The 15,829-nt window shown below is 39.0% G+C and overlaps 2 protein-coding genes across 2 annotated transcripts in view; one reads left to right on the top strand and one right to left on the bottom strand.

The window, feature by feature from the left end:
- LOC114643389 (membrane-spanning 4-domains subfamily A member 8-like) overlaps positions 1–5,615 on the bottom strand; it is a 44,098-nt gene extending 38,483 nt beyond the window's left edge. The window contains exon 1 of the mRNA XM_028791976.2: positions 5,437–5,615. The gene's annotated coding sequence lies outside the window, so the exon portion shown is untranslated. The remainder of the gene's footprint in view (positions 1–5,436) is intronic.
- The window catches only part of sv2a (synaptic vesicle glycoprotein 2A), an 885,655-nt gene that overhangs the window by 718,399 nt on the left and 151,427 nt on the right, over positions 1–15,829 (top strand). The window lies entirely within an intron of this gene.

The following is a 15,829-nucleotide window of genomic DNA, read 5'->3' on the forward strand; positions in this document are numbered from 1 at the left end:
TAACATTATTATTGAACCATGGCCAGTTGAACAGACAAGGAGAGGAAAACAAAAACTTCAGTCAGCAGCATCCATGGAGAAAATAAACCTCTGAGGGTCCATTATAAGTTATAAGAGACAAAGTGAAAAGACAAAGTCAGACATAGACACAGTCCTGGAGACCATGGCCAACTGGCTGCCTACCCTCTCCTGGGCATTGTAAAGTACAGTCTGTGCTGGGCCGTAGTGGGACATAGAAAACACAAACAGAATAGATGAGGGTTAGTAACAGTTTGTAATTATTGCATTACTTATCTGTCTTCTGTCTTTTACATTTTTTGGCTTTGTTTGATATTATTTATCCGTTCTGTACACTAACAACCTTATTTCAACCCCCAGAGCACATCTTGCTTGTTTTGTTTGCTTGTTATTCTATTTTCTTATTTTCCAATCACAAAAAATTTTTTTTTTGGCCTGTAGGTTGCCAATGGTACAACTTAAAATACAGGCTATATGGCATTTAAAATATTTCAGTGAGGAGGGGGATTGTAATGGGGGGCAACACAAAAACTGCACATTATTCCTAAGAACATAGTAAAGAAATCTTGCATTTACATACAGTATAATTAAGCAATGGGAAGCATGGAACTAGGATATAAGGAAACAAAAAAGTTGTTATTCCAGATCAAAATCATTTTTCTAAGAAATGAACAAGAAACATCTTAAGATGATAATATGATGATGATGAATATGCTTAATAATTCCAAGACAGGGTACATGAGAGTAGAGAAATTGATAGGTATGAGAGAGATATAGTAGAGATAACAGTTAGAACGTTTGCATTTCATCCAACAGTAACATTTAAAAAATGAATAAATATTCGCTTTCTTACCTTAACCCATTATACAAATACACCCGGGCAGCACCAGGTACAAGAGCTAGTATTTTTATACAAATGACTAATAAACAGAGTTGGAACACAGCTAATATGCAGCACTAATCAGGGTATGCTATACAAAGGGTTCTCTGCCTTTATTTTGTTGAACTTTTATTAGATAAAATTAAAGGTGGTATTTTTTTATCCGCTTAACTACACAACGCCAGATATTGAATTTGGGAGGTTTAGTAAGGTTTTGAAAACACTTTTTTAAATGTACATCTAAAATTCTTCAGAGGAATTACTTTTAATCTATAAAATGTGTGGGGGTTAATGTGGAATAAAAATTAGAAAGCCTAAAATGCCCTTAATTTAAAAAATGCATACAATTCAGAGCTTGAGGGGAGATTTCCTCCAAGGACAATAACAAATGTAATGAGTTTTATTGGCTTTGGGGAATTTCAGCGTATGGCTTATAAACAATGATATGCTCATCATGGACTACCTGATTTATTTTACCTTGTCACAAAGGTCACAAGTCCGTGTGTGCCTGCTAAAGTTATTTACTTACAGTTTCTGTCTATTAACTGAACAAAAGAATGTTACTATGTCAATGACATGTGAAATAGTACATAACAATATAATTGAGGATATTTTTATTTACACAGATTCTTTAAAGCTGCTTATATAATAGCACACTTTTCAAATCAGGTTTACCAGAAAGTCACTTTGTTCTGTCTGTGACAATTACTGTTGTGACGTTGTATTAAGGAGAAGACATTAACTGCTCCTGCCTTGAGCTGCATGTTTGCTAGGTTAGACTTCCAGGATTCCCGTCCATCCTACCTTGGATAAATGACTTGTGAAGATGGACAGATGAATGGATAACACTTACATTAGTGTAATATTTAAGTTGCTACTCAAATTAACAGAAATCCTCCTTTTTCAGATTTGTCACAACTTTAAGGCTACATTTGTGAATAAAATGTATTATTATAACCAAATTCAGTCAGTCATTGTCCAATCCACTATATCCTAACACAGGGTCACGGGGGTCTGCTGGAGCCAATCCCAGCCAACACAGGGCGCAAGGCAGGAACAAATCCTGGGCAGGATGCCCGCCCACCGTGGGACACACACACACCCAAACACTAGGGACAATTTAGGATCACCAATGAACATAACCTGCATGTCTTTGGACTGTGGGAGGAAACCCACGCAGACACGGGGAGAACATGCAAACACCACACAGGGAGAACCCAGCGCTACCACTGCACCACTGTGCCGCCACATAACCAAACAGAATTTGCCAATATAAGATTGTTACTTCAGAATTCCTGTAAAACAGCCTTTGCTCTGTTCTTTCAAGTTGCCTCAGATAACTGATGAAATTTTGCTGTCACTCATGCCTGTATACTAATCCAGCATCTGCCACTGAACTGGACACCAATAACTACTACTAACTGGAAGCTGCATCCCAGTTACATCTGTAGCATCCAAATATGAGTCGTTACTGCATATTTTAGTTGTTATAGTAATGAACCTTAGTTTGATTTCAAAAAAACAATGAACAATATAAATTGCTTACTTATGCAATTTCTGCAATTAAACATTCCGTTTTAGCAGTCCTGCTGACTGTGTATCTCTAAGGTTATGCACTTCTGCTAACACAGTACTTTGCCTTGTGCTTCAAAACATTTCGAGCACAGCCACACAAATGTCTACATAATGTGGACATTGAAAAAATAAACAAATTTTATTTTGGAATGAACTTATGTAGCAGCTCACTTGATCACTCTTATGTGTGAGAGTAGAAACACGTTCAATGGATCCTACAGTCAAGATAGGCATCTACTCCCAAAGCTCTGAACTGGAAAAATTGTTCAAAAAATGGATGTGTGGTGTGCTTTTATGCACAAATATACAATAAGATAATGAATGCCAAACCTGATGTAATATGTGTGGTGCTGAATTAAAAGGTGATTAAAGTGGCCATCATTACAACTTCCTTATTTGAATGTGGACATTAGAAGTTAAAACAACTACATCTACCAGGTGACTGAACACATGTGCTATAAAAGCAAGCACAAATCAGGTATTTTTTATTTCTGAACCAGTTTGATAAACAGATAAAAGAGTGGTTAATAAAAACTTCTTTGTCTTAAAAATGCAGCAGGATTTATATGCTTCCTGAAGTAAACTGCAACTTTGACTGCTTCTTTTTCACTCTCGCACAGTGGGGTTCTCTCTGTTTCCTTCAAACTGGCTTATGGTTCTTAATTTTTTTTTTTGGTGTTCCCTCATGTATTACTCTGTAACTCCTCATATATCACCAGTGATATGTGTACCACTGGTTGAGGACCACTGTGCTTCAGCCAGAATTTAAAAGCTGAGATCAGAGGGGCATCTCTTTTGTAAGGAAGCAGATTGTTCCCCAGCTTTGGCTAAAAGCTTGACCTCCCAAGTGTTATTTCTTAATTTTGAGAATCATCAGTAGGCTAACATCTTGAGATCTTAATGCACGACCCGGTTTATAAGGAATCAGACGCCACACTCAGTATCTGGAAATAAATGCCATGTGCAGCATATGCAAAGGAATGCATTGAATGTGAACAGTGGTTAATAGCAAAGCAACAAACTTTGAAACAAACCAGAAACTTCAATTTGGACAACCCATGTACAGAATACACGTTTTAAGGTTGATGAAAATATATCTGCTTATAGCCATATTACTGGAATCATTTTTGAACTACACTTCTGTGTGCAAGCATGCGTGCCATTTCCTCCATTTCCATCACTCAGCAAACTTTAAATAAGTTTTGTGTTTTTTGTCGCTAGTGTTTGTACATGTCCAAGCATAAGTTAAAGCAAAGAGAGCAAAAGTTACAGTTCTTGACACAGAAAAGGACGGAAGACTAATTTCCAATAAAGAAAGAGTGTTTAATTAAATTATTGTGTTTAAGTATTTTTGATTAAATATGTTATTTAATTCAATAAGGGTATGTAAGAATATACAAGTATACATACAACAAGCATTTAAGCATGCTGGTTATGTGTATACAGTACATAGAAGCATGTAAGCGTACAAGGTATTTATTCATTTTCTCATCCCTCCTTTGTGCATAAGCTCTGTGCTCCTGTCCAACATCACAGCAGGTTTTGCTGTTACAAATAGTTTTATTCGACATACCACTTTTAACAGACAGCATTCTAACAGGACTGCTGCTTCATTGACCCTGCAATACAAGTTCAAAATTACATGCCTACCTGTTGCCTGTATGGAATCTACAGGTTCTCCCTTTGTCTATAGTAGATTTTCTTCAGTTTTCCTCTTGTATCTTAAAATATGTACTTGTTTGATTGATTGGTAGTTCTAAACAATTTTTGCAATTTTGTACACTGTGGTGTGCTGGCCTGTTAACATCACTTCAACAGAGGACCAATAAATTAACAAGCTAATTAAAGGGTAGATCTTAGTTATGGTGTTGCATTCTGGATCCTTTGGAGGTAGTAGTGAAAGGAGAGAATTTAAACAAAACTGAGTGCCATTATGAACAATGCTGCATATCCTCTCTGTGACACACTAACACTTTCAGACAACAAATTATTCAACAGAAGTGTGTTAGGAAACACTACCATTTACCAAATAGTAATCCACCAGCATAATGCCTAACTGGGACTGCCAAGTCAGAGGTTTTCTTTTCTTTGTCTTTAAATTGCTTTTCTTTTTAGATCTATCTATCTATCTATCTATCTATCTATCTATCTATCTATCTATCTATCTATCTATCTATCTATCTATCTATCTATCTATCTATCTATCTATCTATCTATCTATCTATCTATCTGTCTGTCTGTCTGTCTGTCTCTCTGTCTCTCTGTCTCTCTGTCTGTCTAAACTGTGCAAGCGGATTATGAAAAGGATTGTTGACCTGTCTGGGGCTCTTTTCTGCCTACTGTCTACTACTAAGAAAGGTGCACCCACACTCTGCCTCTTAACTTGATTACAAGAATGTCATTTATTAATTTAAAAAATAGAATGCATGAAAAAAAAATCAAATTCATCCCACAGTAACACACATCCATAAAATGATTGAAACTGGAATATAACAGCTTGCTTAGTCAAAGAATCCAATTAAGATAAGAAGCTGGTTGTTACGCCAAACTACACCAACAATTTACCGTCTGCATGCGGACTTGACAGATAACGAAGAACCTTCTAAACTGCTAACAGTATGTCGCTTGCATTGCTATGCTGCAGCGCGGAGTTTAGAAAATGTTTAAGTGGGTAAAAAATGTAAGAGATTAATTATCCCATTTTTAAAATTCTTTTTAAGTTAGCTGTTTAAATGCGGGTAAGTATTAACATTTTAATACGTTATTTTTATAATATAACCGTCTAAAATATGGATGACATTTTTTAAACAGCACAAGGAACCCCCCAAAAAAGCTTTAATAGGACATTCAATGTAGAATAGACGATCAATGACTAAATCACGGAGGCTGTCCTGAATGCTACCCCTTTGCAAAGTTGCATGGAAAGCACCAACTAATAACTCAATTCATATTGTTACACTTACCCTTTAAAAAATATTCCGAATGGTATTTACTCGACAGCCGGAAGATGCGTCGTAACTGCACCCTTTTAAGAAAATATCCCGATTTTATTTACTCCACAGGCAGAAGCAGCGCTCCAAAACCGTTTGCTTCCTTTCTCGCAGCCGCCATTTACTTCATTTGGGTACCTGCCAAGGCGACCCCCGCACGGCCACCCTGCTCCAGCACTGCCTGTAATATTCAGTTCCTGCAAGAGTATGACGTTTGTTTTTTCTTCATTTTTCTGAATGTATGCTTTTATGATTTTCTTCTTATGTACAAGACAATCTATCTATCTATCTATCTATCTATCTATCTATCTATCTATCTATCTATCTATCTATCTATCTATCTATCTATCTATCTATCTATCTATTTTAAATGTCCAGGACTGGAGGCGTGATGAACTGCGTCCTAAATGCTAAATTCTCACCTTAAATCTACAGCGTCAGGGTATGTTACTCATTCAAGCACTAAATCCACTGTCTTTAAAAGGACTTCTGGAATAGCTGTTAGGCACATACACACTAATAAATGTCAAAAATATTCACCCTGCAACTCAGCATCACACTATAAGAATAACTTTCTTATAAACTCTTTATCTGTACAGGAACCAGCCAGTTGCTTGTAAGTGTCCCGTACATGCCCAGGGCCTTTTCTTTGGGACTAATCCTCAGTACTGGAGAGACTACACTTAATTAAGGAGTGAGACTTTGCTTTGCTGATGTCCTGGACATGTACAGCATAATGGTGTCACACTTGTGTGATGGATTGTACTGAGAACTGAATGCTGCATGTTGTTTGATCGTAATGCTAGTTTCTTGTTGCCTCTGAGTGGTTAGACAATATGTTTTACTATTTTACATGTTTTGCTTTTTAGAAGGTTTTTTTTTACTGTTTTTTTAGCTGCCCGAGAGCAAATAATATTGTGAATGAAGGGTATATGTGCAGTTCAGCAGCAACTGTGTGTTAAGTGGCAGCAGCAGCAGGTGTACTATGGCAGAAGTAATCAGACAATAAACTGACCTTATCAATATTTAGGGGTATCCGCCCCCAATAGAAAGCCTAAATACACCAAAATCTCAAAAATAATGTGACTCACTTGATTGAAATTTGGAGATAAAAGAAAATTAGCCGACCTTCTTTTATTAATTTGTCAATAATTGTTTTATTTGATGATATTCATTAATATTAATGTACATGCTCTGCACTGTTCTTACAGGAGACTTTATGCAAAAGAAGGTCACTTGAACTGTAGCAATGACCAATAGTGTGGATGGAAAACTGAAGACGGGACAGTATCCTGGACAGGAAAATGGAGATGTGACCAGCTTGGCAAGGCTCAAGAAAGACAATGGTTAGCAAGCAAGTTATAAAGCTCGAGTGCCAGGGCAAGGTGCTGTGATGGTGACCATTGGTGTTACTTCCCTTGAAGCAAAAAAGGAGACAGAGTGAAGTAGAGGTGGAAGTGGTGTTCAAGGATCCAAGACATGCCAGTACCAATAGCATCAATTTAAACTTAATGGGGCCCCCACAAGCTACTCCATTGTACTATGCATTTTCTAATATGGACTTTGAAAGGGGAACACTCACCCCCACCTTCAAAATCATTACATTTGGGGGGATCATGTGACACTCAGTGGAGTATAGCTATGTTCTGAAAGTACTCCGCAACCCAACACTGCAATTTTTATGTTTTTTTTTTTTTCATCTGCATACATGAATACCCCACCCCCCCCACTCCAAAATACTTTACATGTACATTGGGATCTGCAGACTTTAAAGTGGGACCACATGCAATTGACAAAAAAACAAAAAGAAATATATGAGTCAATGATATAAACAAATGAAAATTTTAAACATCCAATAATGATAATAATACAACTCAAATTTCCCATTATTCCTATTGATTCACCTTTTTTATTTCCAAAAAAATACACTTTTCTGTAAAATTATATTTTGCAATGACCATTTACAAAAGCCAAGTCACTAGGAGAAATAGGAATTGATCTAATGCAGGAATGATTTACTCTTGGACAACTGTGTATAGCATGTTTAAGAGAAAGCAAGTCCAGTGACCTAATATTATTATTACTTATTATTTGAGTAAAGCATTTATTGAAGGCAATTTTTATCATCTAAGACTTAATACTTTACATTTAATTTGTTTTTCCAATTGGACCACAGGCAGGTGAAGTCAGACCTTACTTTTATTTTATACTAATTAGTATTTCCTAATTTTATTTTTTATATTTTGTCTTTTTTCTCTTTCTTCATCATGGAAAGCACTTTCAGCTGCATCATTTGTATGAAAATGTGCTATATAAGTAAATGTTGTTATTGTTGTTGAAGTGACTTGCTCATGGTCACATAGTGTCAGGATTTAAATCCACAATCTCAGGGTTTAAAGGTCTAGCTTCAAAGCCTTAACCAGTACACCACACTGCTTGCTAATAATATTAGCTCTACAACCAAACATTGCCAAATATTGTAGATAGATAGATAGATAGATAGATAGATAGATAGATAGATAGATAGATAGATAGATAGATAGATACAGTGGTGTGAAAAACTATTTGCCCCCTTCCTGATTTCTTATTCTTTTGCATGTTTGTCACACAAAATGTTTCTGATCATCAAACACATTTAACCATTAGTCAAATACAACACAAGTAAACACAAAATGCAGTTTTTAAATGATGGTTTTTATTATTTAGGGAGAAAAAAAATCCAAACCTACATGGCCCTGTGTGAAAAAGTAATTGCCCCCTTGTTAAAAAATAACCTAACTGTGGTGTATCACACCTGAGTTCAATTTCCGTAGCCACCCCCAGGCCTGATTACTGCCACACCTGTTTCAATCAAGAAATCACTTAAATAGGAGCTGCCTGACACAGAGAAGTAGACCAAAAGCACCTCAAAAGCTAGACATCATGCCAAGATCCAAAGAAATTCAGGAACAAATGAGAACAGCAGTAATTGAGATCTATCAGTCTGGTAAAGGTTATAAAGCCATTTCTAAAGCTTTGGGACTCCAGCGAACCACAGTGAGAGCCATTATCCACAAATGGCAAAAACATGGAACAGTGGTGAACCTTCCCAGGAGTGGCCGGCCGACCAAAATTACCCCAAGAGCGCAGAGACGACTCATCCGAGAGGTCACAAAAGACCCCAGGACAACGTCTAAAGAACTGCAGGCCTCACTTGCCTCAATTAAGTTCAGTGTTCACGACTCCACCATAAGAAAGAGACTGGGCAAAAACGGCCTGCATGGCAGATTTCCAAGACGCAAACCACTGTTAAGCAAAAAGAACATTAGGGCTCGTCTCAATTTTGCTAAGAAACATCTCAATGATTGCCAAGACTTTTGGGAAAATACTTTGTGGACTGATGAGACAAAAGTTGAACTTTTTGGAAGGCAAATGTCCCGTTACATCTGGCATAAAAGGAACACAGCATTTCAGAAAAAGAACATCATACCAACAGTAAAATATGGTGGTGGTAGTGTGATGGTCTGGGGTTGTTTTGCTGCTTCAGGACCTGGAAGGCTTGCTGTGATAGATGGAACCATGAATTCTACTGTCTACCAAAAAATCCTGAAGGAGAATGTCCGGCCATCTGTTCGTCAACTCAAGCTGAAGCGATCTTGGGTGCTGCAACAGGACAATGACCCAAAACACACCAGCAAATCCACCTCTGAATGGCTGAAGAAAAACAAAATGAAGACTTTGGAGTGGCCTAGTCAAAGTCCTGACCTGAATCCAATTGAGATGCTATGGCATGACCTTAAAAAGGCGGTTCATGCTAGAAAACCCTCAAATAAAGCTGAATTACAACAATTTTGCAAAGATGAGTGGGCCAAAATTCCTCCAGAGCGCTGTAAAAGACTCATTGCAAGTTATCGCAAACGCTTGATTGCAGTTATTGCTGCTAAGGGTGGCCCAACCAGTTATTAGGTTCGGGGGCAATTACTTTTTCACACAGGGCCATGTAGGTTTGGATTTTTTTTTTCTCCCTAAATAATAAAAACCACCATTTACAAACTGCATTTTGTGTTTACTTGTGTTATATTTGACTAATGGTTAAATGTGTTTGATGATCAGAAACATTTTGTGTGACAAACATGCAAAAGAATAAGAAATCAGGAAGGGGGCAAATAGTTTTTCACACCACTGTAGATAGATAGATAGATAGATAGATAGATAGATAGATAGATAGATAGATAGATAGATAACTTTATTAAGCCCAAGGGGAAATTCACATACTCCAGCAGCATACTGATACAAAAAACAATATTAAATTAAAGAGTAATAAAAATGCAGGTAAAAACAGACAATAACTTTGAATAATGTTAACGTTTACCCCACCCCCCCGAGCCACCCCCGGGTGGAATTGAAGAGTCACATAGTTTGGGGGAGGAACGAGCTCCTCAGTCTATCACTGGAGCAGGACAGTGACAGCAGTCTGTCACTGAAGCTGGTCCTTTGTCTGGAGATGATACTGTTCAGTGGATGCAATGATTTCTCCATGATTGACAGGAGCCTGCTCAGTGTCCGTCGCTCCGCCACAGATGTCAAACTGTCCAGCTCCATGCCTATAATAGAGCCTGCTTTCCTCACCAGTTTGTCCAGGCGTGAGGCGTCCTTCTTCTTAATGTTGCCTCCCCAGCACACCACCGCGTAGAAGAGGGTGCTCGCCACAACCGTCTGATAGAACATCTGCAGCATCTTATTTCAGATGTTGAAGGACACCAGTCTTCTAAGGAAGTATAGCTGGCTCTGTCCTCTCTTGCACAGAGAATCAGTATTGGCAGTCCAGTCCAATTTATCATCCAGCTGCACTCCCAGGTATTTATAGGTCTACACCCTCTGCACATAGTCACCTCTGACAATCACGGGGTCCATGAGGGGCCTGGGCCTCCTAAAATCAACCACCAGCTCCTTGGTTTTGCTGGTGTTCAGGTGTAGGTGGTTTGAGTCGCACCATTTAACAAAGTCCTTGATGAGGTTCCTATACTACTCCTCCAGCCCAGTCCTGATGCATGCAGCCCACGATAGCAGTGTTGTCAGCGAACTTTTGCACGTGGCAGGACTCCGAGTTGTATTGTACAGAGAAAGTACAGTCCCCTGCGGCATTCCTGTGTTGCTGACCGCAATGTCAGACCTGCAGTTCCCGAGACGCACATGCTGAGGTCTGTTTGTAAGATAGTCCACGATCCATGCCACTAGGTATGAATCTACTCCCACCTCTGTCAGCTTGTTCCTAAGGAGCAGAGGTTGGATGGTGTTGAAGGTGCTAGAGAAGTCTAGAAACATAATTCTTACAGCACCACTGCCTCTGTCCAAGTGGGAGAGTGATCGGTGTAGCATATAGATGATGGCATCCTCCGCTCCCACCTTCTCCTGGTATGCGAACTGCAGAGGGTCGAGGGCGTGTTGGACCTGTGGCCTCAGGTGGTGAAGCAGCAGCCTCTCCATGGTCTTCATCACATGTGACGTCACAGCGACAGGCCAGAAGTCGTTCAGCTCACTAGGACGTGATACCTTTGGGACTAGGGTGATGCAAGATGTTTTCCAAAGCCTTGGGACTCTCCCCTGTTCCAGGCTCAGGTTGAAAATGCGCTGTAGAGGACTCCCCAGCTCCGACGCACAGACCTTCAGCAGTCGAGGCGATACTCCATCTGGACCCACTGCTTTGCTGGCACGAAGTCTCCTCAGCTCTCTGCTCACCTGCGCTGCTGTAATTGTGGGTGGGGATGTCTCTCCTATGCTGGTATCAGCAGAAGGATGGGTGGAGGGTGCAGTACTCTGAGGTGAGAGTGGGTTAGGGTGGTCAAACCTGTTAAAGAAGTTGTTCATTTGGTTTGCGCTCTCCACGTCTCTCTTGATGGTGGCACCCCACTTCGAGCTGCAGCCAGTGATGATCTTCATCCCATCCCACACTTCCTTCATGCTGTTATTCTACAACTTCTGCTCCAGCTTTCTCCTGTACTGCTCCTTCGCTGCCCTGAGCTGGACTCTGAGTTCCTTCTGCACGCGTTTGAGCTCATGCTGATCACTGCCTTTAAAAGCCCTTTTCTTCTGGTTCAAAAGGCCCTTGATGTCACTTGTAATCCATGGCTTGTTGTTAGCATAGCAGCATACTGTTCTTACTGGAACTACAATGTCCATACAGAAGTTGATGTAGTCAGTAGTGCAGTCAACAACCTCCTCAATGTTCTCACTATGTGATCCCTGCAGGATATCCCAGTCCGTAGTTCCAAAGCAGTCTCTCAGAGCCTGTTCTGCCTCAGGGGACCACTTCCTGAATGAGCGTGTGGTTGTAGGTGCTCCCTCACTTTTGGTTTGTAGTGAGGCTGAAGCAGAACCAGGTTATGATCTGCTTTCCCAAGCGCAGGCAGCGGGGTGGTGCTGTATGCGTCTTTAACATTTGCTTACAGTAAGTCAATAGTCTTATTTCCCCGGGTGTTACAGTCCACATATTAGGTGAAGGCAGGTAATGTTTTGTCCAGCGTCACATGGTTAAAATTTCCAGCGATTAGCACAAGCGCCTCAGGGTGCTGCGTTTGTAACTTAGCAACAGCAGAATGGATGATGTCACTCGCTATCTCCACATCCACCTGAGGAGGGATGTAAACAATAGCAACAATGACATGTCCAAACTCTCTGGGCAAGTAATAGGGACGCAAACTTACGGCCAACAGTTCGATGTCCCTGCAGCAAGTGGAGATTTTGACGTTAACATGTCCAGAGCTACACCATCTTGTATTGACATAGAGAGCTAGACCTCCTCCTTTGTGCTTCCCGCAGGTACTTGTGTCTCTGTCCGCTCTAACTGTGCTAAACCCGAGTAGCTCCACGTTAGCATCTGGGATGGTGGTAGTTAGCCACGTTTCGCAAAAGCACAACAAACTGCATTCTCTGTAGGTTCTGACATTTTTCACCAGCGCAGCCAGTTCGTCGATCTTATTTGATATTGAGTTCACATTTCCCAGGATCACAGAAGGCACCGAAGGCTTAAAACGCCACTTTCTCGTAAGCCGCTTCATTTTTAGCTCAGTGCCAGCTCTGCTGCCACGATACCGCCTTCTTACCTCGTAGGGTAAATAGGGAACCACACCGACACTGGCATTTGTTCTCAGCACTTGAAGTTGACTACTTGAATAGACAAGTCTCGGCGTGTAAAAATCCATGTCCACGTTGTAAAAGTAAGAGTGTCCAGGGAATGAATCCACATAAAAGAAAGTGATAGGAGTGATCAATAAAAAAATAACAATAAAAAAAAAAAAAAAAAAAGGTAGAAAAATAAAGTCGTACACGGAGTTCCTGAAAAGGTTGCCACTCTCGGCGGCGCCTGAGTCATCATATATGGTGATATTTGTATACTGAAAACTACTTAGTTACATAGTTGTTCTGATACACACGGTTAACAAAGGGCACTATAACTGTGGTCCATTTTCTTACAAAATGTAACAGAGTTATTCTATTTATATAATGTCTTTAAATAAGTGAATGAATTTCACTGTAAGGAAGGAAGCAAAAGGTTACTTACTTTTAAAAGGGTGGCATTTAAACAGGTAGTGTATTGAATGTTGTGTTGGGTTAGAAAGAAAGAGAGGTTAGGACACACGCTGATACAGTGCATCGTCGCACCCACCACATGACAAACCAACACAGGATCCCAGATTAGGACCTGAGTGCAGCCATGTAACGGGTGACACCTTAGCACCACACCAGTTCAGATGGAATGGAACCAGTGTGAGGTTTTTTATGGTGGCTGGAGTGCCAATTCTGCCACCAACTCCAAATTTTTCCCTGGTGTTTGGAGGGCCTACATGCAGGGGCTGGATGCAGATGAACATTATACCCAGGATGGAGCAATTGCAGGTCAAGGACCTTGCCCAAGGGCCCAATGAAGTAGAGTCACTTTTGGTATTTACGGGATTCGAACCGGCAACCTTCTGGTGCAGATCCCTAACCTCAGAGCCACCACAAAAAAACAAAAACAGTTTCTTAGAAAAACAGAAAGGAGTATGGGAAAGTCTAATAATGATTAAAATACTTTCAACAGGTAGTTTGTAGTGCACGAGAAGCAGCAGGAAGAAAGCATGTAGTAATATTAGTGAGAGTATCTTTAACAGTAAATTCAGGTGGTTACAGAGGTCCAGTAGGTGGGTCATAGTCAGATGTAAGTGGAAAGCAAGTAGTGCACTCTGTCCAGGGATATCAACCCCAGAGGTGGAGGTGTTCAAACATTTAGAAGACTTTGTGGAAGTAGGTGGTGTCTCTGTAGGGTTAAAGAGCCCCAATAGGTTACCTCATGGGGAAACTCAGATTTGCTCTGAGAACTGCATGAATAATTTGATAATTACTTTAATAAAAAATTGTCAGGACTGTATGGTGCTATAAGTATAGAGATATTTTGTTTAAATGTACTTTTTGAATGCTGTGAAAATTGTTGCTTGGTCATGTATATTTTTCCTGATAAGAGATACATACAAAGTTACACAAGAAAATACCTTGCCAAAGTAGTACATTGTACAAGTCTTGCTTTTGGCATCAGAAGAGTAAGATAGTTTTATATGCCCCAGAGGAGAGGTGAATTACCTCAGGATCGGAAACATCATCACACCAAAGTATAACTACATAAAGTCAAACAATGCACTAATCAGGAAGGGAAGTCAAACCAAAAATGCCTTGAGTCACTGCCAAAGCTTCAAGCAACTGCAAGAAAGAACAGCATGGGATAATGCTACACATATTGGATATATTGCTGATCTTCAGAACTAAATGACAACCCAGGGAGTATGGTGAGAATTGCCACACTGTATTTTGATTTAGTTTATGACACTAGGAATAAGTATTGAAAAATAAATTTATTGAACTCTATTCTTCTGCCTGGGACTTGAGAAAACAGTGAGGAGGGAAAGAATTACTTTATTTCGCACTAATTGCCATGTTATTTTACAAACATTTTGTGTTATTTAGCAAAAGTAATTGCATTATTTCATAAATGTTATTGTATTATTTTACAAAATTATTGCGTTATTTCACAAAGATAATGCCTGCTGCTGTCAGGATTGTTCATGCATGTGCTTCAGTCATCTAGTGACAGACAATGAAAGAGAAAGTGAACAGATGTTATAGGTGAACATTTAATTTCAATCAGGCTAAATAAAGTGTAGTAAGTTCAGCATAGATGTTTAAACATAGGCACAGTGGTAGTGCAGAGCTAGCATTCCTGCTTCATAGTGCCAGGGTTAGCACATTCTCTCTGCACATTTCTGGACTGATTGGTATCAGTGAGTGTGTTTAACTTCAGATGATCGCCAGTTTTAACACTGAATACTGGAAATTACCAAAAAACATTGACTCCTTCATGTGTGGTGAGGTAAAAAAATATTGATCCTCTTTTCTATTACCAACTTAAGCCCTGTTGTGCCACTGTTTCAAGACAACAAAATAATTGAGCAAATAATTGACTTAAAACAAAACTTTTATTTTCTTTATAGGTTTGGGAACTAGACTGCACACAGCACATTCTTTTCTGATTGGCTATGTGATTGAGGCCTGCAAAAGACTGGTATACTGTCAACCGTGGTTACTTCTTGCCTTATACAAAGTTCTGCTGCAAAAATCACTGACTCCCTGTGCCCGTAAACTGTGTGGATTCAATTTATCCACCTGTACATGCAGGATTGAATGTACAGTATATGCCTATAAAGCAGTGGTTCCCAACCATTTTTTGGCCATGCCCCACCTAGGCCTCTCTAAAATCATGATGTCTCCCACTGTAACATATAGCTTATTCTTATTATTACCTATTCAATAAGTGAACTCCTACTCACATGGAGGAAGCCCATAATGTCATTAATTTAGTCTAAACAAGCTTCCAAAGAACATGGAAACAAAAGAGGGAAAGGATAGTTGAAATACTGACAATAGAAATCACTAAGAAATTGTTAAATATATATATATATATATATATATATATATATATATATATATATATATATATATATATATATATATATATATATATATACAGTATATATATATTAAGTAATATGAAAATACAGCAAATACAGTTCTGAAAACATAATAAGAGATGTGATATTCATAAATATAAAATAGCTTAATTGACAGCTTTTTCTGTTATATTTTTGTTATATTGCAAAAGTTTATAATCATTGTTACAACTCATATTATTTTAATGGTAAAAACGATTTCTAAGTAGAAAAACCCAAGCCTTTTGTAAAATCATAAATTAAAGGGTTCTTCACCATCCCTTCTATGTTTATATAAATATATAAATGTCTCTGTAAAAAATAAAAATAATTTGTTTATTTTTTTCTATCATTTTTAACAGTGAATTTCT

The sequence above is a fragment of the Erpetoichthys calabaricus genome, chromosome 2, assembly GCF_900747795.2.
Source record: "Erpetoichthys calabaricus chromosome 2, fErpCal1.3, whole genome shotgun sequence".
Taxonomy (NCBI): Eukaryota; Metazoa; Chordata; class Cladistia; order Polypteriformes; family Polypteridae; genus Erpetoichthys; species Erpetoichthys calabaricus.